At 38.5% G+C, this 22,823-nt stretch overlaps 1 protein-coding gene and 1 long non-coding RNA gene across 3 annotated transcripts in view; one reads left to right on the forward strand and one right to left on the reverse strand.

Moving 5' to 3' along the window:
- The window catches only part of LOC144309644 (outer dynein arm-docking complex subunit 2-like), a 266,940-nt gene that overhangs the window by 243,696 nt on the left and 421 nt on the right, over nt 1–22,823 (forward strand). Inside the window, exons 25-27 of the transcript XR_013375578.1 lie at nt 16,225–16,510; nt 17,219–17,331; nt 20,894–21,088. The gene's annotated coding sequence lies outside the window, so the exon portion shown is untranslated. The remainder of the gene's footprint in view (nt 1–16,224; nt 16,511–17,218; nt 17,332–20,893; nt 21,089–22,823) is intronic.
- The window catches only part of LOC144309646 (uncharacterized), a 186,096-nt gene that overhangs the window by 144,090 nt on the left and 19,183 nt on the right, over nt 1–22,823 (reverse strand). For both annotated transcript variants that reach the window (XR_013375582.1, XR_013375581.1), the window contains exon 2: nt 175–248. This is a non-coding gene — a long non-coding RNA (uncharacterized LOC144309646). The remainder of the gene's footprint in view (nt 1–174; nt 249–22,823) is intronic.

The following is a 22,823-nucleotide window of genomic DNA, read 5'->3' on the forward strand; positions in this document are numbered from 1 at the left end:
TCCGGGTGGCCATGGACCCAACTAAAATAGTCTAATACCATAAAAAGGGGAGATAGAGGATGAACATTGAGTATAAATAGTAGTCTTTGTCAGAGCCACCCTGTAAATCAAGCATTATGGGTTTGACTTTCACTCGAAACCTTTTATTACCAAGCAACGCAACACATTTCTTACCAGAGAATTTGTGTTCTGTCCGTTTAGCCCAACTTTTTTCCTGGTCTTCATAAGGGAACTTTCACAATTGTTAACTAAACCAAAAAAAATAAGGTTTTTCAGTGATAAATAGAATTTTTTTTTAAAAAGAGCACTTTCTCCTAATCCTTTCCCAGCATATATTCTTTGAACAAATTATTATTAAGCATATAAGTAATTTAATTCACTCATAAAGTAAAATATCTGCACACATACACAATTAGGGAGTTTTCTTTTTTTTTTTTAAGATTTTATTTATTTATTCATGAGAGACACACAGAGAGAGAGGCAGAGACACAGGCAGAGGGAGAAGCAGGCTCCATGCACGGGGAGCCCGACGTGGGATTCGATCCCGGGTCTCCGGGATCACGCCCTGGGCCAAAGGCAGGCGCTAAACTGCTGCGCCACCCAGGGATATAGGGAGTTTTCTTTTGGTCCAACTCAAATTGGGAATTTGTTGGTTCTGGTCACAAGGACTTCCAAAGGGTGATGCCACCTTTCGGCACAAGTTGTCTAGAGTCCACACTTGGGGAACAAACTTCAGGGTATGTGTCAGAGGTTTTTTTTTTTTTGTTTAGTTTTTTTTTTTTTTATTGCAAACAATAGAAATTAACTCTGGCTAGCTTAAAGGGAAAAGAAAAGAGTGCATCACGTGGAATGGGGATTGCTCATAAAAAAAGAGAAAGCAAAGGACCAAGTCTCACGAAGGACAGAAGTCAAGTCAGGGCAGCCCTGGGTACTAATGGAAAGACGCTCAAAGAAACCCTACCTCAATGAATCAGCTCTAGCTGTGTTCTGTCCTTGGTCACTATGCTCTGGTTTCATACTCTGGGAGAAGATTCCAAAGCTTTTTGTTATGGGCTTAATTGTGCTCCTGCCTCAAATTCATATGTCAATGTCCTAACACCCAGTACTTCAGAATATGACTGCAGTCACTGGAAGTTCTGAGAAAATATATAATGGCCTAAATATCGTACAGAGCTGCCAAGCAATATAAAATAGAATGATTGCCTTATGATATAATAGTAATTAAAATAACTATTATCATTATTATAGATAACATGTATTGAGTACTACTGTCTGCCAAGAACTGTGAAGGACACTTTTCTGCGACATGTTATTTAATACATTCAGCAACCTCATGAGCAACTGACCATTAACTATTATCTCCATTTTTAAAATGACAAAACCAAAATTAGTGATAAAACCAGATTTTGAATCTAAACCTATCTGAACTTAAAACTAGAATTCTTGGGCAGCCTGGGTGGCTCAGCGGTTTAGCACAGGCTTCAGCCCGTGCCTTCAGCCCAGGACCTGATTCTGGGGACCTGGGATAGAGTCCCACGTCGGGCTCCCTGCAGGGAGCCTGCTTTTCCCTCTGCCTGTGTCTCTGCCTCTCTGTGTCTCTCATTAATAAATAAGAAATCTTTTTTTAAAAAAACTAGAATTCTTATGCTAGCAAGCAATATTACCACTTAAAGTATTCAAACAGTAGTTCAACTTGCTATGGAGGCAGAAATCATAATTACCATTTTCCAAACCCATAATCTTTGTGGGAGTTTTTGATTTATAGAAGCACTATACTTTTCTTTGCTTCAGCTTTGGTTAGTACATTCTTGGGGGAAGGAGACTGAGGGGCTTAAGGAGCAATTGTTAATGAAAAGCTTTTGAAAGTTACAAGATTATTGAACTGTGTGCTACACTGAACAAGACAGGTAGAAATTATTAGATCAAAACATATGCTGACAACACAAAGAGAAATTGAGGAGTCAATCCCATTTACAATTGCACCAAAAACCATAAGAAACCTATGAATAAACCTAACCAAGGAGGTGAAAGAAAGACCTTTACTCTGAAAAGTATAAAACATTGATGAAAGAAATTCAAGATGACACAAAGAAATGGAAAGACATTCTATCTTCATGGGTTGGAAGAACAAATATACTAGCCAAAACAACCTAAACATTTAATGTAATACCTATCAAATACCAAGAACATTTTTCACAGAACTAGAATAAACAATCCTAAAATGTGTATGCAACCACAGAAGATCCTAAATAACCAAAGCAATATTGAAAAAGAAAAGTAAAGCTGGAGGATGCCAATCCCGGACTTCAAGTTATATGACAAAGCTATAGTGATCAAAACAGTATGGTTCTGGCACAAAAATAGATATAGAGATCAATGGAACAGAAGAGAAAACACAGAAATGAACCTACAACTGTATGGTCAGTTAATCTTTGACAAAGAAGAGAAGAATATCCAGTAGGAAAAAGTCTCTTCAACTAATGCTTCTGGGAAAACTGGACAGCCACATGCAATAGAATGAAACAGGACTACTTTCTTACAGCATACACAAAAATAAATTCAAAATAGATGAAAGACCTAAATGTGAGACATGAAATCAAAATCCTAGAGGAGGATACAGGCAGTAACTTCTGTGATATCAGCTGCAGCAACTTCTTTCTAGAAATGTCTCCTGACACAAGGGAAACAAAAGCAAAGATAAACTCTTGTGACTTCATCAAAATAGAAAGCTTTTGCAAAGGGAAGGAAACAATAAAAAAAAAAACTAAAAGGCAAACTACAGAATGGGAGAAGATATTTACAAATGACAAATCTGATAAAGGGTTAATAGCCAAACTATATGAAGAAGTTCTAAAACTCAACACCCTCAAAACAAACAATCCAATTAACAAATGAGCAGATATGCACACATAATGGAATATTACTCAGCAATGAAATCTTGGGGCGCCTGGGTGGCTCATTCAGTTAAGTGTCTGCCTTCACTTCAGGTCATGCTCCTGGGGTCCTGGGATTGAGCCCCGCATCAAGCTCCCTGCTCAGCAGAGAACTTGCTTCTCCCACTCCCTCTGCCCCTTCTCCTGCTGGTGCTCTCTCCCTCTCTCAAATAATATCTAAGGAAAAAAAAATCTTGCCACTTGCAATGCTGTGGATGGAGCTAGAGAGTATTATGCTAAGTGAAGTAAGTCAGTCAGAGAAAGACATATACCGTATGATTTCACTCATATGTGGAAACAAAAAAAAAAAAGAGAGAGAGAGAAAGAGGCCAACTAAGAAACAGACTTTTCACTCTAGAGAACACACTGATGGTTCCCAAAGGAGAGGTGGGGGGTGAAATAGGTGATGGGGATTAAGGAGTGCACTTGTGATGAGTGCCAGGTGATGTATGGAAGCTGAATCACTATATTGTCCACCTGAAACTAATATTACACTATATGTTAACTAAGTTGAATTTAAATAAAAACTTAAATAAAACCTACATGCCAACAATGTTCACAAGACAGTGAGCTCTAACTACTCTGGAAGACCTTCCAGTGTCCATATGTTTCAAGTCTTTAAATCATTCTGCTCTGTACCTTGTCACCAAAGAACTGACCGACCACTACCTTTTTTGCAAAAAAAGGGTAGAAGCCTACTCTTGTAAGAAACCTACTTTTTGAGGTCAGAATGAAATGTTTAGCATTATCTCTTATATAATGCAATCATTCCTCTTAGGGTAATATCTGCCAGCCTGGCCTGCATATTAGAAAACCCGAAGGGCTGTTAAACAATGTATAAACCTGGGCCTCATTCCCAGACATGCCGGTGCAGGGGGTCTGGGATGGGCTTGAACATGGGTATTTTTGGAACCCTCCTCTTGTGCTTCTGATATGCAGCCAGGGTTGAGAACCAATGCCTTGTAACTATATCACCTAACTGCACTTCAAACAAACAATAAACTCCAATTTTTCTTTAAGACACCTACCTGAATTTATTTAAGTCAGAAAAGCATCAGACTTGTCACTGGCTTTTATCCTTTTTATCCTAATGAAAGTTCTGATGGTATTAATCAATCCATCTTGTCAAACAATGTGGTTATAAAACTTTTTCTCATTCACCATCAACAGCATAGGAGATTCCTGGCATACTTGCAAAATTTGACCAAAAGATATCCATACCTTTTTGTTCTAGACTATTCTACCCTTATAGTCTGTTTAAGGGTTATTATTATTTTTTTTTTAAAAAAAAGGTTTTATTTATTTATTCATGAGAGCCATGGAGAGAGAGGCAGAGACACAGGCAGGGGGGAAGCAGGCTTTATGCAGGGAGCCTGATGTGGGACTCAGTCCCAGGACCCCGGGATCATGACCTGAGCCAAAGGCAGATGCTCAGCCACTCCAAATAGTCTCTTTAGTTGTTTTTTTTTTTTTTTAAATATTATATATGTGAAGAGAAGTTGCTTAAGGATAGGACTTGGTAGTGTGTCCTTGTCTATTGTGACAATAACACTGCATTGCTGCATTGCTGGAGAGAATGTTGTGTTTATTGCTCATGCATCTGGGGTGATTTGAGGATTGGTTTAGCAGTTCTGCCAACCTTTGCTGGACCAGTTCACACAACTGGGGGTCAGCTGGCCATTGCCTGATCCAGGTGACTGGGCATAAGCAGGGTGACTCTGGCTGTGCCCACTTTCTCACATCCTCCAGCAGGCTAGCCCAAAGATATTCTCGTGGTGATGTCCACAGTGTTAGCAAGCCACAGACACCTTCTTCAAGACTTGGCTTGTGTCAGTCAGGTCAGCTAACATCCCACTAACCAAAGAAAGTTAGCTGGCTGAGTTGCTTATTGAGGGATGAACAGTCACCCCACTCACAATGAGATGGCCAAGGGTGTGAATACAGTCAGGGAGAAAAAACTGGAGCTATCATTGTAATTCTACAACTGTTGTAAAAACAAATCCAATAATATCAAGCCCGGAAATGGGAATAATGAAACTAAAATAAGACAGTGAAATGATGAAATAAAATATTGGAAAAACAGAATTCTTATGCAGAAATGGGAGGCCACTGGTTTAACTTTGTCAGCTTTCAACTGCTAAATACTGGAGAATATGAAGGAAGGAATTGGCTCCTGCTTGCTACTGTTTCTCTCCAATCTAATAGATGACTGTTGAACTCTATGGAATATGGATAAATCATAATGTACTCAGGAAGACTTAAAGAAAAAACATGTCACTGTGAGTATATTTCAAACCGAGCAGTTAAACTGCATCAAAATATAATGAAGTCATTGAAATTATGAGGGAATTAACATGTTTAGGTCAATTGCTAAGAAATACATTAGATACAACAAGTTATATCCTTAAATCTCTAAATAATTTAAAAAGCAACTTTGAGATGCTATTCTATCAAATCTCTTATTATTTGTTTACGTGATTTTAAGCAATAAAACAGATGTTTGGCAGAACATTATTAAAATAGGGAACCTCGAATCCTCCAATAGTTTCATAGCACAGTTCCCTTGATCCCAATTCCAATTAGGTGTTCCTTTAAATGATTTCATTTATATGCAAATCCAGATAGAAGTGATTCCTAGACCTTTTATCATCCCAAAATTTGGCCTGGCTCTTGATCTGAATAAGCAGGCAGAGTTTTGTTTTGTTTTTAAAGATTTCATTTATTCATGAGAGACACACAGAGAGGCAGAGACCTAGGCAGAGGGAGAAGCAGGTTCCCTGGGGGGAGCCTGATGTAATCCCGGGACATGGGGAGCGCAATCTGAGCCAAAGGCAGACACTCAACCACTGAGCCACCCAGGTGCCCCAGCAGATAAAGTTTTTTAAACTTCACAAAAATGCCTTAAACTGCATGATATTTAGTGAAATGACCACATTATTTTGAATATTTTGAATTCCATATATTTGGAATAGAGGATGAACTTGTGTATGAATACTAAAATTTCTTTCTCTCTGGATCAGAGTAGTTACAGAGATGAAGGAAGGTCTTATTAGTAACCACCTCCACATAAGACACAGAAAAATAGAAATCTGTGTTAAAATTCTAAAATATGGCGTAGCTAAGATAATAAGAAATTATAAAGTTTGCATTTTTTTAATGTTTTGCTATCATTTTTTCCACATTAAGGAGTACTTTTCCATAAATGTGTTATATATATATGTGGTATTGGAACATCAGTATATTTTTTAGACAAGAACATTTTTGTACTTGAAGGAAACTTAGAGGTCACCTTATTTAGCCTCAATTTACAGAACTGGAAAGTAATCCTCAAATAAGTTGAAGTGATTTGCCCAAAATCATGCAGCAATTTAACCATCATAATGATAATATCTATTACTTATGTAATTTGCAAAGCATTTTACATTTGCAATGTCCATGAATTTTAATAATAACTTTTTTGAAGTATATGGTACAGTTTTCTTCATCTATATATTTTTAGATAAATAAACCAAGGCACAGAGAGATCGAATAATGTATCCAGCATCACAAAACTATATAAAGGGACACAACAGTTCCACTGTATCACTAGGCATCCATAAAGCACCAAATAACCCAGTTGGAAATGCAAGTTAAAATCACAATGGGATGCCACTACCCACCCATTAGAATCAGAATGTCTGAACTCAAAAAAACTGACATACCAAGTGTTGGTGATGATGTGGAAGAAATGGAGCTCTCATACCCTGCTGGTAGGATGTGACATGGCATAGACACTTTGGATAACAGTTTGGCAGCTTATTTGGAAATTAAGCATATACCTACCATATGACCCAGACTTTTCACTTTTAAGTATTTACCCTAAAGAAGAGAAAGCCTATGTCCATGCAAAGTCTTGTACAGAAATGTTCATAGCAACTCTTTGGTAATGTCCTCAAACTGGAAACATGACAATATAAATGACTCTCAAAATAGTTACACTGATTGAAAGAGCCAGACAAAAAAAAAAGAGCATGTAATTTATGATTTCATTTATTTAACTCTACAAAATTCAAACTAATCTTCAGTGACAAAAAAAGCAGATGAGGGGTGGGAGTGCTGGAAAGACCTGGAAAGAATACAAGACCAAGAAGAAACTTAGAAATTATGGAAATATTCTTTGTCTTGATTGTGCTGATGGTTTCATGGGCATATACATATGTCAAATGTACCAAATTAAGCACTTTAAAATATGCACTATACTATATGTTTCAATATGTATGTCTACCCTAATAAAACTGTTCAGAACAAAAAGTGACCTAGCTGAAGTCAAGATTCTGAAAAATCTACTTACGTATACCCAAACTTGGTGGATCATGCTGATCCAACATGTATCTTTCTACTGTTTTCATTGAAATAAAGACTAGCCACCAAAAAGTAGGCAGATATACAAAACAAAATAATAGCATTGTCACACCTTTATGCCTTGTAAGGCAGTTACAACGAATTTTATGCTTTTTCTAACTCATAGTTCCATAAATTCTAACAAGAAGTTAGTTATGTGTTTCATTGATTTGTTTTGTTTAAATAAGAGCAAAAATTCAATCAGAGAGTCATGTAACCCATACTGTTGGGAGTGCAAATGAGAAATCTTTTAGGGACATAATTTTGCATAGATGTTTCAAGTAACTTAAAAACCATCTTATTCTTTGGTCAGATAATTACACATCTGGCAGTTTAGCCTAAGAAAATGATCTCGAAACAAAAAGATTTATGGAAAATTTGCTCCTCCAAGCATTATTTATAATAGCCAAAAAGGGAAACAAACCTAATGTCCAAAAATAAGGGAATTCTGGAATAAATCATGTCACATTGAACCATGGACTATTAAATAGCAATTAAATAAATAATTTATAACAGTTTTTGGAGAATCACTTGAAGACTTTCTGAAAAAAAAAAAGCCAAATCACAAAATGTCTCTCCCTCCTCTTAAAACTAATAAAATGAAAAAAAAAAAAAGATTACAAACAGAAGGAAAAAAGCAATGCATAGAGAGAAGGCCAATTTCATATAATAATGCTTGAAAAGTGGTAGTCAGGGCAAGAAACAGACCAATAAATAATGTCATTTGGATGAACTCCTAACTCTCCATTCTAGAACAGTGGAAAGTGAGAGGGAGGAAGAAGGTAAATACATGAAATCCTAAATATTCTTGTGACTCCTACTCAGTTGAGGAGAGGTTATTTGGGACAGAGGGGAGCAGTATGGAACAAGAAATGCAGCAAACTCTTGTAGAAGGGAGAACTCCTTTGCCCAAGCCAGTGTCTGGCTAGTAACAAAGAATGGTGGCTCACCATTCTTGTTTTTCTTGATAGAACACATAGAGGGCTCTGCAGAGCAGTCCCTTGTGAGGCACAGACAAATAGCTCAGTGACAAACAAGGATTTGCTGGAACAGAAAGCAAAGGAGCAGGGTGCCTGGATGGCTCAGATGCTCAGATGCTCATTAAGCATCTGACTCTTGATTTTGGCTCAGATCATGATTTCAAGGTCATGAGATTGAGTCTCACATCTTGCTCTATACTGGGCATGGAACCTGCTTAAGATTGTCTCTCTCCCTAACCCTCAGCCGCTACCTCCACCTCGTGCTCTCACTCTCTCTCTCTCTCTCTCTTTCTCTCTCTCTCTCTCAAAAAAAAAATCAAACAAAGCAGGGGCATCTGGGTGGCTCAGTGGGTTAAGCATCTACCTTCAGCTCAGGTCATGATCTCAGAGTCCTGGGATCGAGCCCCACATCAGGCTCCCTGCTCCACGGGGAGCCTGCTTCTCCCTCTTCCTATCCCTGCCACTCCCCCTGCTTGTTGCTCTTTCTGTCTCTCTCTTTCTCTCTCCATCAAATAAATAAATAAAATCTTAAAACAAATAAAACAAAAAGAAAGAAAGCAAAGGAGAAGAAGGCAAATTCATTGTTAGAGTGAGAGCACAGGGCAGAGAAGTCTAAGGAGATTCCCACCACCCATCCCCTTCCATACCCCATCAAAGAATGTCTGTATCAAAACTCATGAGATATTCCCCCTCTTAAAACCCCTGAGACATAGCAGCATTATTCATAATAGCCAAAAAAGTAGAAACAACCCCAACGTTCATTAACTGATGATGCGAAATGTGGCCTATCCCCACAACAGAATAAAGAAACAACCTGAATAAGGAAAATGTGGTATATAAGTACCATGAAATATTATTCAGCTTTAAAAAAGAGAGAAATCCTGTAATATGTGACAAATGGGTGAAACTTAAGGACATTATGCTAAGTTCAATAAGCCAGTCACAGAAGGACAAATGTTGCATGATTCCACTTCTATGAAGAATCTAATACAATAGAACTCATAGAAACAAAGAATAGAATGGTGGGTGCCAGTGGGGAGGAGGAAATGGGGAGTCGCTAATCAATGTGTATAAATTTTCAATTGTAAAGGATGAATAAGTTCTAGATATCTGCTGCACAACCTCGTGTCTATAGACAATACCATATCATACATTTAGAATTTTGTTAAGGATGTAGCTCTCATATTAAGGATTCTTACCACAATTTTTAAAAAGTCGATGGATAGGGGCACCTGGGTGGCTTAGTCAGTTAAGCATCTACCTCTTGATTTTGGCTCAGGTCATGATCTTGAGGTCGTGAGATTGAACCTTGTAGGGGCTCCATGCTGGGCATAGAGCCTACTTAAAGTTCTCTCTCTCCCTCTCCCTTCTGCCCCTTCTCTCTCGCCCTCTCTCTCTTCTCTCTCCCTCTCTCTCTCTCTTCTCTCTCCCTTTCTCTCTCTCTCTTCTCTCTCTCTCTTTCCCTCTCTCTCTCTTTTTCTCTCTCTCTTTTTCTCTCTCCTCTCTCTCTCAAATAAAGAAATAAATAGTACATGGATAAACCTTGAAAATATCATGCTAAGTGACAAGAGGTCACATACAGTATGATTCCACATATATGTAGTGTCCCAAACAGGCAAATCAATAGAAAGTAGATTGGCAATTCCCAGGAAAGTAGGGGGATGAGGGAGGAGGAAGACAATGAGGAAGGATTACTAATGGGTGGGGGGTTTCTTTGGGGGATAAGGAAAAGTGCTAAAATTAGTGCTGATGGTTGCACAGCTCTGTGAATATACTAAAAAACAACGAATTGTATGCCTAAAAATGAAGAATTTTATGGTATGTCAATTTTATATTTTAAAAAAATCCTATTATTAAAAAAAAAAAAAGGAGCCAGAGAAGAGTGTGAACAGCTTCTGGGGAGAGCTGGGGGAAGTGCAAGAAGTGGCTCTGCTGAAGTGCTATAGCCTGAGTCGAGAAGGATGTGAAGCTTAAGGAAATTACTGAAGGGAGTAAGAAATGCCGCTGTTTAGATGTAATTAATCCCATTACAGGGCTTTAAATTATAGAAGAAAGATCACGACTCATTCACTAAAGATCAGAACCAGGCTTCTGAAAGTATTTGGAACACCAGCACTCGGTCTTCGAATTCTCAGGTTTCAGATAAGTGATAAGGGAATCGAGATGACTCACTTATATTCAGATGTGAGAGAACACTTTGGTAGGGCTGCCTTCAGCAACAAAATAACATATCAAGTATATATAAATTCACTACAGCAAAGAAAATAATGGAAAAGATCATAGAAAGAGAAAAGGTGAGCAATCATTGCTCATAGAAAGCACAACCCAAGGACTAGTAGAAAATCCTGTAAAAACAGAAAAATGGAATGCTATAAGCAACATCAAAGACCATCATTAGATTTTAAAAATTAGATACTAGAATCATGAAAACAGTGACTTCAAAAATGACACTATCATTACAAAACAAGCAATAGCACTAAAAGAGAATTCTGGTATAACACTAAATAAAAAAAGATATACAGGGTCACCTGGGTGGCTCAGTCTGTTAAGTATATGACTCTTGATTTTGGCTCAGGATATGATCTCAGGGTTCTGGAAGCGAGCCTAACACAGGGCTCTGTGCTCAGCATGGAGTCTGTTTGTCCCTTTCCCTCTGCTCCTTCCCTCCGCTCAAGCTCTTTCTCTCACTCTCTCTCAAAAAAAAAAAAAGATATAAAAATATATGTATGATTACAAATATTTAACAGAATTACAAGAAAATACCAGGTCTGATACAAGCCATTATTTTGAGGTGTTTGGTCAATGGATCTTTTTTCCTTCTTTTCACATTTTTGCATTTTCCACGTTTTCTATAGTATGCATATGTTATTTTTATAATGTATATATTAAAAGATAATGGATTCTAAATACCATAGTTGTGGACATGCTTGTGTGGAGGTCAAGTTCTATGTGCATAGTAAGTAGCAGCAACAGACTTGTAGTCTAAATGGCAGGTTGGATGGACAACACGAAGGTTTATTATCCTTCCTCCCAAAAGCTCATTGAAATTTCCAAAGAGTAAAAGGAATAAATCCATTAAGTGCTAGAAATCAAGGACGAGTATCACCAGTAAAACAGGTATCGGGAAGGGTTTCTGTAGTATACAAAGCAAATGAGGTCCCCTTTATGAAGAAACCAGCACCAAGTGCTCATAAGTGAGTCCAAGCACTAACAGGAGAAAATTGCCAGAGAAGTGTGTTACCATCTTCCCAACAAGAACTCTCTCAGCCACCTTGGGTAGAGTCAGGATATCCATGGAGCCAAAGGGAATCATGCACTGAGAGGGAGGGATGCCTACTTAAAACTTTGCAAAAGTACTAGGCTAGAGTTCCACAGAAACTGTCACATTTTTAGCAGAATAAAGTCTGAAAAACTGTTCCCTAAATAAATCAGAGGGACTGTAACTGTGGGATCCTTGTGAAACGAGAAGCTAAATATGATTATTAGAGAGAAAAAAAGGCAGTGGTTGAAAACACCACACTCTTAAGAAAGACAAATTTTCAAATTAAAAGATATCCCTGGAGCCAAAAAAGGCTAAGCAAGGACAGCAAAAAGAGAGAGAGCAAGAGAGACAGCTAGACATGGTTTATTTTTCAGAGAATAGAAAAAGAGGAAAGGCTTCCCAAATCATTTTATGAGGTTAACATATCTTTAATACCACAACCTGACAAGACAATAGAAGAATAAAGAAGAAATGCATCTCACCTTTGAACACAGGTGCAACATCAAATAAGCAATGTACAAAAAATAATAATACAGAATGACAATAAAGATTTATCCCACTACTAATAAGGTGCTTCAGCATTAGAAAAATCTAAGAATATAATCCAACACATTAAAAGAGAAAAAAGTTCCATTTGCTTCTATAATTGAAATGATTTTTGATAAAATTCAAGTGTACACAATCTTTAAAAACCTAGCAAACCAAGAATGGAAGGTAAAAAAAAATAATCAATTGTCTCATCAGCCACCCTCATTTCTTCTCTTGTGAAAGAGCTGCCGCACTTACTTTTCTCTGATGGTTTTGAAATATATCCACAAATTTTTTGATACTTGTTTCTGTAAGAGACAGAACCTAATGGTGACTCACTTCTAATGAATAGAATAAAGTAGAAGTGACAGTGCATGACTTGGGGTACTAGGTCGCTAAAGGCAGTGCAGCTTACTACTCACTCCCTCGCAATGCTTGCCCTCCGGGAAGTTAGCTGCCAAGCATGAGCAGCCCAGATGTGGAGAGGCTCAGATGGCATGGACCTGACACCCCACCAACATCCAGCAAGGAGCCGACACCCCAGCCAAAGCCAACCAGGAACTGAGCTCCCCTCACCCCCAACAGCCATGTTACTGAGTCATTCTGAATGCAGATACTCCAGTCATAGTCAAGCCTTCAGATTACTGCCACTCAGTCTGACAACTTTTTTTTATAAATTTCTTTTTTATTGGTGTTCAATTTGCCAACATATAGAATAACACCCCGTGCTCATCCCATCAAGTGCCCCCCTCAGTGCCCGTCACCCAGTCACCCCCATCCCCCCCGCCCTCCTCCCCTTCCACCACCCCTAGTTCATTTCCCAGAGTTAGGAGTCTCTCATGTTCTGTCTCCCTCCCTGATATTTCCCACTAATTTTTTCTCCTTTCCCCATTTATTCCCTTTCACTATTTTTTATATTCCCCAAATGAATGAGACCATATAATGTTTGTCCTTCTCCGATTGACTTATTTCACCCAGCATAATAGCCTCCAGTTCCATCCATGTGGAAGCAAATGGTGGGTATTTGTCGTTTCTAATGGCTGAGGAATATTCCATTGGATACATAAACCACATCTTCTTTATCCATTCATCTTTCGTTGGACACCGAGGCTCCTTCCACAGTTTGGCTATTGTGGACATTGCTGCTAGAAACATCGGGGTGCAGGTGTCCCGGCGTTTCATTGCATCTGTATCTTTGGGTAAATCCCCAGCAGTGCAATTGCTGGGTCGTAGGGCAGGTCTATTTTTAACTCTTTGAGGAACCTCCACACAGTTTTCCAGAGTGGCTGCTCCAGTTCCCATTCCCACCAACAGTGTAAGAGGGTTTCCTTTTCTCCGCATCCTCTCCAACATTTGTGGTTTCCTGCCTTGTTAATTTTCCCCATTCTCACTGGTGTGAGGTGGGATCTCATTGTGGTTTTGATTTGTATTTCCCTGATGGCCAGTGATGTGGAGCATTTTCTCATGTGCTTGCTGACAACTTCTTTGTAACCTCATTAAAGACCTTCAACTGGCACCACCACCCTGCTAAGCCACTCCCAGATTCCAACTCTCACAAACTGTGTGATATAATAAATGTTTGTTCTTTAAAGCTGCTAAATTCAGGGGGTAATTTGTTTTCTAGCAATACAGAACTAAAGCAATCAATTTTACAAGAAGGGTAGGCTTCTTCCCAGCCCAGAGGGCAAGTCTTCACTGAAGCAAGATAATCATGGCAATCTCATTGTCTATGACTACATTTTGCATAGTGAGACATTAGCGTTAAATATGCTAGAGAGGGCTGCAAAGGTTTCCTCACTCTGAGAATGTCACACATATTACCATTTCTGCCTCAAAAAGTTGTTATCTGGGGGTGACCATATGGCTCAGTCATTAAGTGGCTGCCTTGGCCTCATGTCACTATCCTGGGGTGCTGGGATCGAACCCCACATCGGGCTCAGTGGAGGGCCTGCTGTTCCCTCTCCCTTTGCTGTTCTCCCTACTTGTACTCTCTGGTTCTCCTTCTGTGTCAAATAAATACATAAAATCTTAAAATAAATAAATAAATAAATAAATAAATAAATAAATAAATAAAAATTGTCTGAATATGACACCTAGAACTGTGGCAGCAATTTCGAGATCATGAGAAAAGGCAGGAATTCCTACATATGTGTAGGAACACAGTGTGAACAATGAAGTGCAAAGATAAAGGAACCCAGGCCCCTGATAGATTTGTGAGGTTATCAAGCCCTGGAGTTCCCTGAAACCCTGAAGTTCTTAAGGGGTGGGGCGGGGGGAGGGTAACAAATGTCTTTAATGCTTAAGCCCCACCTAATTAGGCTTTCTATCACTTGCAGCTGAGAACACCCTAACTGGAAAGAAAACTCTTGTATTTGTCAGTTGGCTTTGCCAAAACAAATACTATAAACTGGGTGACAAACAATGGAAATCCATTTCTCTGAGAAGTCTGAGATCAGGGTGTGAAGCATGTTGAGAATGTAATGAGAATCCTCCTCATAGTTTGCAGATGCCTGCCTTTTCACACTGTCCCCACACAGCAGAGAGAAGAGGAGGGGGATGAAAGAGGGATGGAGAGAGTTCATGCTCTTCCTTTTCTTATAAGGACACTCATCTCATCATGGGAACTTCACACTTATAACCACTTCTAAACCTAATTACCCCCCAAGGGCTCTACTTCCAAATACCATTACTTTGGAGGTTAGGAATATAAATGTCCTTTTTTTAAATGAATTCTATGATTGCATAAAAATTCAAAGGAATTTGGAAGAAAATTTATCTATTTTTTAAAAGATTTTATTTATTTATTTGTGAGAGACACAGAGAGAGAGGCAGAGACACAGGCAGAGGGAGAAGCAGGCTCCCTTTGGGGAGCCTGATGTGGGACTCAATCCCAGGACCCTGGGATCATGACCTGAGCCAAAGACAGATGCTCAACCACTGAGCCACCCAGCCATCCCAAAATTTATCTATTTTTGATGCATTTATAAGCTAGTAAAATTCTTGGAAAATAATCAGATAGCTTCTATGAATATTTTAAAAGCACAAAGGCCAATCAAATATATCATTTCTAGGAATCTTTCCTATAGAGAATTTTCTAAGTGAGTAAAAAAGTATTTCTACATAGTTGTTTTTCAACATTGTTTATAATATAAATTTAATTAGAAGTAACCTAAATGCCCAATCGATAAAGGGATGATTAAATAAATTCTAGTACATACAATTCTGTGTAATTGTTTAGAAGAATGAATTATATTACATAAACTCACATGGGAAGAGCATCAATGAAAACTAGAGGGAGAAAAGCTTGTTAAAGTCCATTTATATATGGAGGTATGTGTAATGTCTGGGAGAATATACACCAAAGTGTTAAACTGTTATCAGAGAGATTGAACATTTTTTATGTACCTCTAAATAACTTGAAATATTTCAACAAAAATGTTGTTTTTTTAAAAAGAAAACCTGATTGAAGTATAATTAATATAGTGTTATATTAGTTTCAGGTGCACAATATAATGATTCAGCAGTTTTATACATTTCTCATCACTCTTCATGATAAGTCTATATTCTTAATCCCCTTTATCTATTTCACCATTCCCCTCCCCAAAAAACCTCACCTCTGGCAACTACCAGTTTGTCCTCTGTATTTGTTAAAACAGAATAATTTTCCTGATTTTAAAAGAATTTTAAAATAAAAATAATGCAATGTATCTATCCAAAATTAATTACTCAAGTTAAGGATATGTACAGTGGTCTACATAAGACATAGCTATATCTAATTTCAGAGTTATGTATTAGTAATATTTTTGTCAGGTATCCCTGCTCAATGTAATTTTTAAAGGAAATCTACTGTAAAAACTGCACTGAAAATAAGATCCATACCTCCACTCCTTCCATAATTGCAGCCACTCTCTTTTTCCATTACCACCCCCACAACACAAATAATTGGATTAGCATCCCCAAAAAAAGGAGCTAAGGAGAATGTAGAAAAGGTAAAGATGGAAACGAAGTGGTCTCACCTATGATCATGGGAAAAGCAATCAATCAACCAATAATAAAGATAACTGTGCGAGTCTTAATTTTGACCAAAAATCCATGAATTTTTTTGATAGGAATTTGATTTGAAGTATTATTTTTCTCACAGTGGTTCCAGAACAGAGTTTGCCCTGGCTAAACAGCTGCTCTCTTTATCCCTCGGGCTACCAATGACAAAGAAGCCTGGACACAAGGGCTTGCTGAGAGCCTCCAAACCAGAATGACCTCCCCAGGACCCTGAATCTGCAAGAGCAACCTTTCTAAGTTTCACCTCCTGAAACTGAATGACTTTGCATCATTCCCTGAAAGAGACCCCACATTTGTGGGATAACCATTCTTCTCTGATTCCAAACTGCTTCCAGAGCAAATGTGCCCCAACATGTCATATGAAGGAGGTGAGTACCCTTACCCAAGAGATGGTCAGTAAATTAAGAAGTGGGCAGGTTTTTGAGAGCTTTCAGAAATGAAGTTTTCTAAAGTGAGAAAATTGGCTCTAGATGGCTGGAGGTGGAGGACTTAACCTCCTTTCCTTGTTAGTTTTTCCTTTCCTTCTTTTTACCACGTTAGTATCCCCACAACACTCCTTGAGGAAGTAATGCTCATAAACAAGACATTCTTGTTATCAGCCTACCTGTGTGTAAGCAACCTGTGTAGTCACTATAGTTCCCTCTAGACAGACTGGGAGGTGCTTGAGCTGCTCTAGCCTTTCCTCTCCGCTCACCTAAAGGAGGTAAAGACTGAAGGAAGCCACAGCTCCCTTCATGGAGTGACTGACCACAGGGTTCTGTATGGCCCACCTTAGGAACAGTTTGTGCAAATCCCCAAGGAGCTTTCAAGTTTTTTCTAAATATAAAAAAGTTTGTTAACAGTGAGACACATAAAAAATAAATCAGGGGTGGGGGGCGGTTCACCCCTCCATGATGTGATTAATGTCTGAAGCTACTCAAATTATGGTCTAGTGAGGAAAACTTCAACAAAAAAATGTCTCTTGAATATTAAAAGATTCTATTTGTTTTGTAATCTGCATTTTTATTCCCCAAGGGCCTCTCATTCCTGGTCTAATTCTGCAAGATTCTATCTTTTTTTTTTTTTTTTTTTTTTAGGCTGCACATTTTGACATTTTGATGTTAGTATCAGCCTTATTGATGAATAGTCCCAAGTTTGGAAGTATTTTGAAAGCTGCCCTTGTCTGCCGCAGTAGGGATGCGCAAACCTGGTACGTCAATCCTTTGATGGTGAAAATCTCTGACAGGGTTTGGACATTCACAGTTCTGCTTATATTATTCTGCCAAATTGCATCATCTGAATTCAGCAGTTTAGCTTTTTCCTTTCTATCTTTCTTCTTAGAAAACTTTTTTCTTTCTTTTAATCTCTTTATGCCCTTAGAGCAAATTTTAATAGTCACCTAACCAAAAGAGAAGATACTTAAAACTAATAAAAGAGGCAGAAAGACAGATAGTAGAAAATGGGTTTAATCAGAACTCTCTGAGGCAAAGTTTCTAAAACTTGATAAATCCATGGAGATCTTTAAAAAAAATTGAACTCTATTGTTAACTCAAAATGTTTTCTAACTTAATGACATGAGCGATGTATAAACATAAAATGAGGTATGAATTCTTTATACTTATATTCCTTATGTGAATTTTATTAGTCAACTAATACTGATTGCATAAATGAAAGCACCAAAGATCTCTGTTGCTTGCACATTAAATTTATTTTTTTTTATTTTTTTTTTATTCACAGCTGGGTTTGGCTGATGTCAGGTAGACTAGGTAAAGACTAGCCCCAGGTTACAAGTAGAATCAGTTCTCCTCAAGTCTTCATTTTGAGATCAGAGGCTACACGGAGTATGGGGTTTTTGTTGTTGTTATTGTTTGGGTTTTTTGGCTCTTTGAGTTTTGTTTAGGTTTTTTTTAATGATGTATTACTGGACTAAAGAGGCAATGCCAAACCATGCACACATATTTAAAGCCTCATCATGTTTATTAACATTCCAGCCAGGTCCAGCTTCAATGGGGCAAGGAAATATCTTAGTTTACTCTAGTCGAGGTACTGCAAAGTCCCAAGGCAAAGAGCATGGATGAATAGATCTATAAGAGGAAGTATATGAAGAATTGAGAATGACAGCTGCTTAATCCACCACAGTCTCCTTCAAATAATAATTATTCACTTTGCTCCCTTTTGCAACATACTCCCCCCACCCCTGCCTCTCAAGACATTTTAATTAAAAAGTCTCATCCAGTCATAGCATGGGGTTCAAAGTTCAGGATCTGTGCTTTACCCTGGGGCCAGATGTGGCTCTTCCCAATCTAGATATTTACAAGCCAAAACAAAACCAAGGAATCTGTCACCCTCTGCCAACATACAATCATAAAACAGGGACAAGATTTAGCAGTAAACTCTCCTATCTGAAAAAAGGGAAGATTGGAAGGCATATGGGGTCAACTGGTCCACAGACACTCTGAAACAGGGATATATCAGCCAGTTTCTCCACTAGGGTAGGGAACAGTCCTTTATTCGGGCCCTGGCTCTGCTCCCTGGGACAAAGGGCCCAGTCCATTGTTCTCCACAGCCCTGCTCTGCCTCCGGTGTGATTTTTCTTTCCACCCTTTGGGGCCACATCTGAAATAGTATTGCCGAACATGAGCAGTTCTCTCACCCACTTGCTACCCTTAGAAAGTTGGGATCCCAGAGCTTTTTGATCCATCTCAAAGTCAACCTCTTCATCTAGCATGGCAGCACTTTTGCAAACATGGCTCTTGAAAACCTGTTGGATTTTTGATGCCGTTAATTACAGCCACTCCATGTGCCAAAATCCACACTGTAGTTTTTGTGAGGCCTGTCTCTCTCTAGACTTAATTACAAGTACTTTGAGTTCATAATCACTTTTCTCAAAAGTCATTTTGTCCAGGTGAAGGTATCTACTGCCAGACATTGCCTTAAGGTCGGTCTTAATGAGGTTGTGCCTGGATTTTGTCATTTCTGTGAGGCTATTTTTTAGTAGGTCTTTCAAATACAAGGTGTTTTTAAATTTTATCTCTTACTGAATGGAAAGGAGAAACAATTTTATTTATCAACCCTACAGCTTCTGGAATTTCTAGGTTCTCTACATCCCCTCTCAATTTTGCCTGCAAAGTGGCCAGTTTTTCTGAGCTCATCACTTTCTTGTTGTACCTTTTTGAATGCAGCAAATTACAGTCTGTTCACATTATCAAGATTCTGATTGAGAACCTTTCTGTCTGCCACAGGTTCATTAAGTACTTTTTTTTTGCCTTTGGGCCACTGAAAGCAACGGTTTTGCCAGTGTTTTGCTGCCACATAAACAGCTTGCCTCTTTTCCAGCTTCCTACGGCATTCTGCCTTCTCTAGTGAGGGGTGCTGCGAAGTCACAAGACATAAGCTTGGCTTGTAGAACAGAGAATGCTGGGATAGAGAGAGATGAAAAATTGGGAAGAATGATATAAATCATTCTGATATACCGCCCTGATATAAATCAACACATTTTGTAAATTTGTTTAAATACTCACAAAAACAACAAACCTCAAGGAAATAGCATTAACAATGTGATGACTTTTTTTTTTTTTTGGTTTATATCAAATCACAGCTCAAATGTTAATACTGCTTCTAGGCGTGTTCTTTAGAATATGACTTTACCACCATATGCCGGGTGATGACTCAAATCTCAGCCCAATTCTGAATTTTAGCTCTTACAAAGTCATCATTTATTTCATACAGTATGAGATATTTTGGCCTTCACTTGGCTTACACATGTCATTTACAGATCAAGTCTGACTGCATGCCTTTCTCACTAGTCTACCTCAATTACAGTAGCATACAGTAGCATACAGTCATATGACTCTTTGGTTAGAATTATTTGATTATAAGATAATCTTCCTGATGATCTAGAACATGCCCCTGTGTTCCTGTCAGTGCCAGCCAATTGTTAGTAATGCGTTGGCCCAGGAATGCCCGAGGCCAATCACCTGGGTCCATATTATTTATGCCAAGGTCCCATAGACATTTTCGCTGACCAGAGTCAATGGTGGTGGCTGTACCAGCCTTTGTGTTTTTACATTTGCAAGATGCACCTCAGTGCCAAAGATAAGGGAGCACTGGAGGTCCTGGAGGGTACACAGCACATCCAAGGGCCATATAGTGAGGTCATGGGTAGAGAGAGAGGGAAGAAGTGTGGATCTGGGGCTTTGACTTTATTGGCATCCAAGTGTGGTTCCCTAGGGTTTCTTGGGTTCACTCTTTATTGGAGAATTTACAGCATCCCAAGCAGGAATTGGGGTGCAAGAAAGAAAAATTGGGTTGACTCAAGCAATCATCTATCTAGGTGACACAGGGCTTTCTGAAAAGGGACCTTCACAGGTGAGGGCAGCCTAACTCCTTAGCACAGTTGTTTAGCTAGTAGCTGTGTCATACAGCTGGCAGTATGTTTATTTGAGATGGACTTATTTGAAATGAATACCTCAGCAATCAAAAGCTTGATGTCAGGCACCTACATTACAATCAAAAAGGTTAATGTCAGGCACTCACACTATATCGTGTTAAACATTTTCATGCTATTTTTGGTATGAAAACACAAGCATTTTTCAATCTCAGCACTCACATATGAGTGAGAATATGGTCTATAGATCCCCAAGCCGAGAACACTGATCTGAAGGGTTATGGGGGGATTTTAAATAACATGACATTCTTTAAAGAGCTTAACCCAATACTGAGTAAATGCTCAGTAATTTTCAGTTTCCTTCTCTTCCCTTTTCACTTTATAGATTAGACTTTCATAGTCCACAGTGAGCATTAATTTGTTCAGCGCTGTCTTCAGGTGGAACATCTGCATAAATCTAGCTTTGTGAATATTTTTAAACTGAGAGATTTTCCATCTGTTTTGGAGTTATAGCAGTCCACATTATCCTCACTTGAGCTCTTAATGATATATGTGTGATGGAAACAAGACGTCTTAACGTGTAAGTATTCACTGCCTCCCCAGTCCTGTCTGTGCAGATTCTACCCTTCCCCCACCACCTTAAGCAAGTCTTTCTTTGCCAGTCTAGTTCTTGGTGTTTTTGTAATGCAAAATTAGAAGACAGGGAGAGCAACTGGGCCAGAGCTGCAGTCAAGTAAGGGAAAGGATATTTGCTTTCTGGGTCAGCCCTGGGTTCTTTCTTGTGGAGAATCCAGGTAATGAGCAAAGCAGAAATGAAACCATAAAAAGAAGCTCAATTCTAAATTGATCTAAATAAGAAAGAGATAAGGTGGGGGCAGGAGGAAGAAGACAGAAAAGCCATAAAAGGTGGGTGTCAGGGGAATTGGGGGATTTTGAGAAGACTGCAAAAAACACGGAGTACGAAAGAAGTGTGGAAGACAGATAATATTTTTTAAAGTATTGTTGTGGGTTATGGCACAGATCTCCCTAACAGTTCTTGAGAAATGCACATAAAATATTAAAATGTCTTTTAATTTCTGTTGGGCTACTGGAGTATATATTTCTTCAAATGGAATGCTATGCTAAAATTGATTCATCTGAGCCCTGTACACACATATACACACTTTATATTTGGATCATATACAATCCTTCCTAACTAAACAGCCAGGATCCGGTTACATATTCTCTTTGAACTCAGCCTGGGGCTCTATCTGATCTTTTGCCCACCCCAACCTGGGCAACCATCTCCTTCCAGACTGTAAGAGAGAGAAATAATCTTCTATTATATTTGAACCAATGATTTATGGAAGTATCTGTTATTGCAGCTTAGCCTATACCACAATCAATACATTTAGAATATGTTGCTTTCAGTTTAAGGAATTATTAATTAATAAATAATGTAACTTTTATATACCACTTTCCATATTATGCAAATAATATGATGTTCAGTCCAAAAGTTCAGTCATCAGAGAAGTGCCATTCACTGGCATGAGAATTCATCTCTTCCTGTATAATTATGTTGTGATTGATTAAAATAAAGTTCAGATTTACAAAACTAGAATAGTGAGCCAGCTGATAGCTGTACATTCTTATAGCATTTATTCACTTATTTAGTAAAATTTTTGAATGGTTTCCAGTGTCCAGTCCAGCACAAAAAGAACTTGGAAGTTATCTCTCCTATCCACATAAAAATAGCTGAATCAACAACAATTCTGGGATCCATTAGAGAACTGAGGTCATAGGGCAAACCCCTGCCTCAAAAATTATAGAGACAGATAGGTGAATCCCACGCAGGAAAAACCTTCTAGAGACCCATTTATGGCATAGGAAACCTAAATTGTAATTGACAAATTGCTGGAGGCTCTGTGCAAATTTGAGAATTAAAAACTCCAGAGTGGGATCCAGCCTTGGGAAGGTGGAATGAGTTTTATCTCCAAAAGCCCTACCAGGTTCTCATAGAAAAGATCAGAGGAAACTCTCCACTGTGTCTGGCAAAGAACCATAGGAAATATAAGAAATATTGAATTCTTACTATGTAATGTACCAGGCAATGTATTTGTTGGAGTTACAGTGATGTTAAACAAAAGCTCTCTCTTTGTGGAGCTTTTTTTTTTTTTTTTTAAACATTTATTTGAGTGAGAGAATGAGCAAATGAGGGGAGGGGAGGGAATCTCAAGCAGATTCTGTGCTGAGTACAGAGCCTGATACAGGACTTGATCTCATGACCTGAGCTAAAACCAAGAGTCAGATGCTCAATTTATTGAACCACCCAGGTG

Source organism: Canis aureus, unplaced genomic scaffold, assembly GCF_053574225.1.
Source record: "Canis aureus isolate CA01 unplaced genomic scaffold, VMU_Caureus_v.1.0 ptg000132l_RagTag, whole genome shotgun sequence".
Classification (NCBI taxonomy): domain Eukaryota; kingdom Metazoa; phylum Chordata; class Mammalia; order Carnivora; family Canidae; genus Canis; species Canis aureus.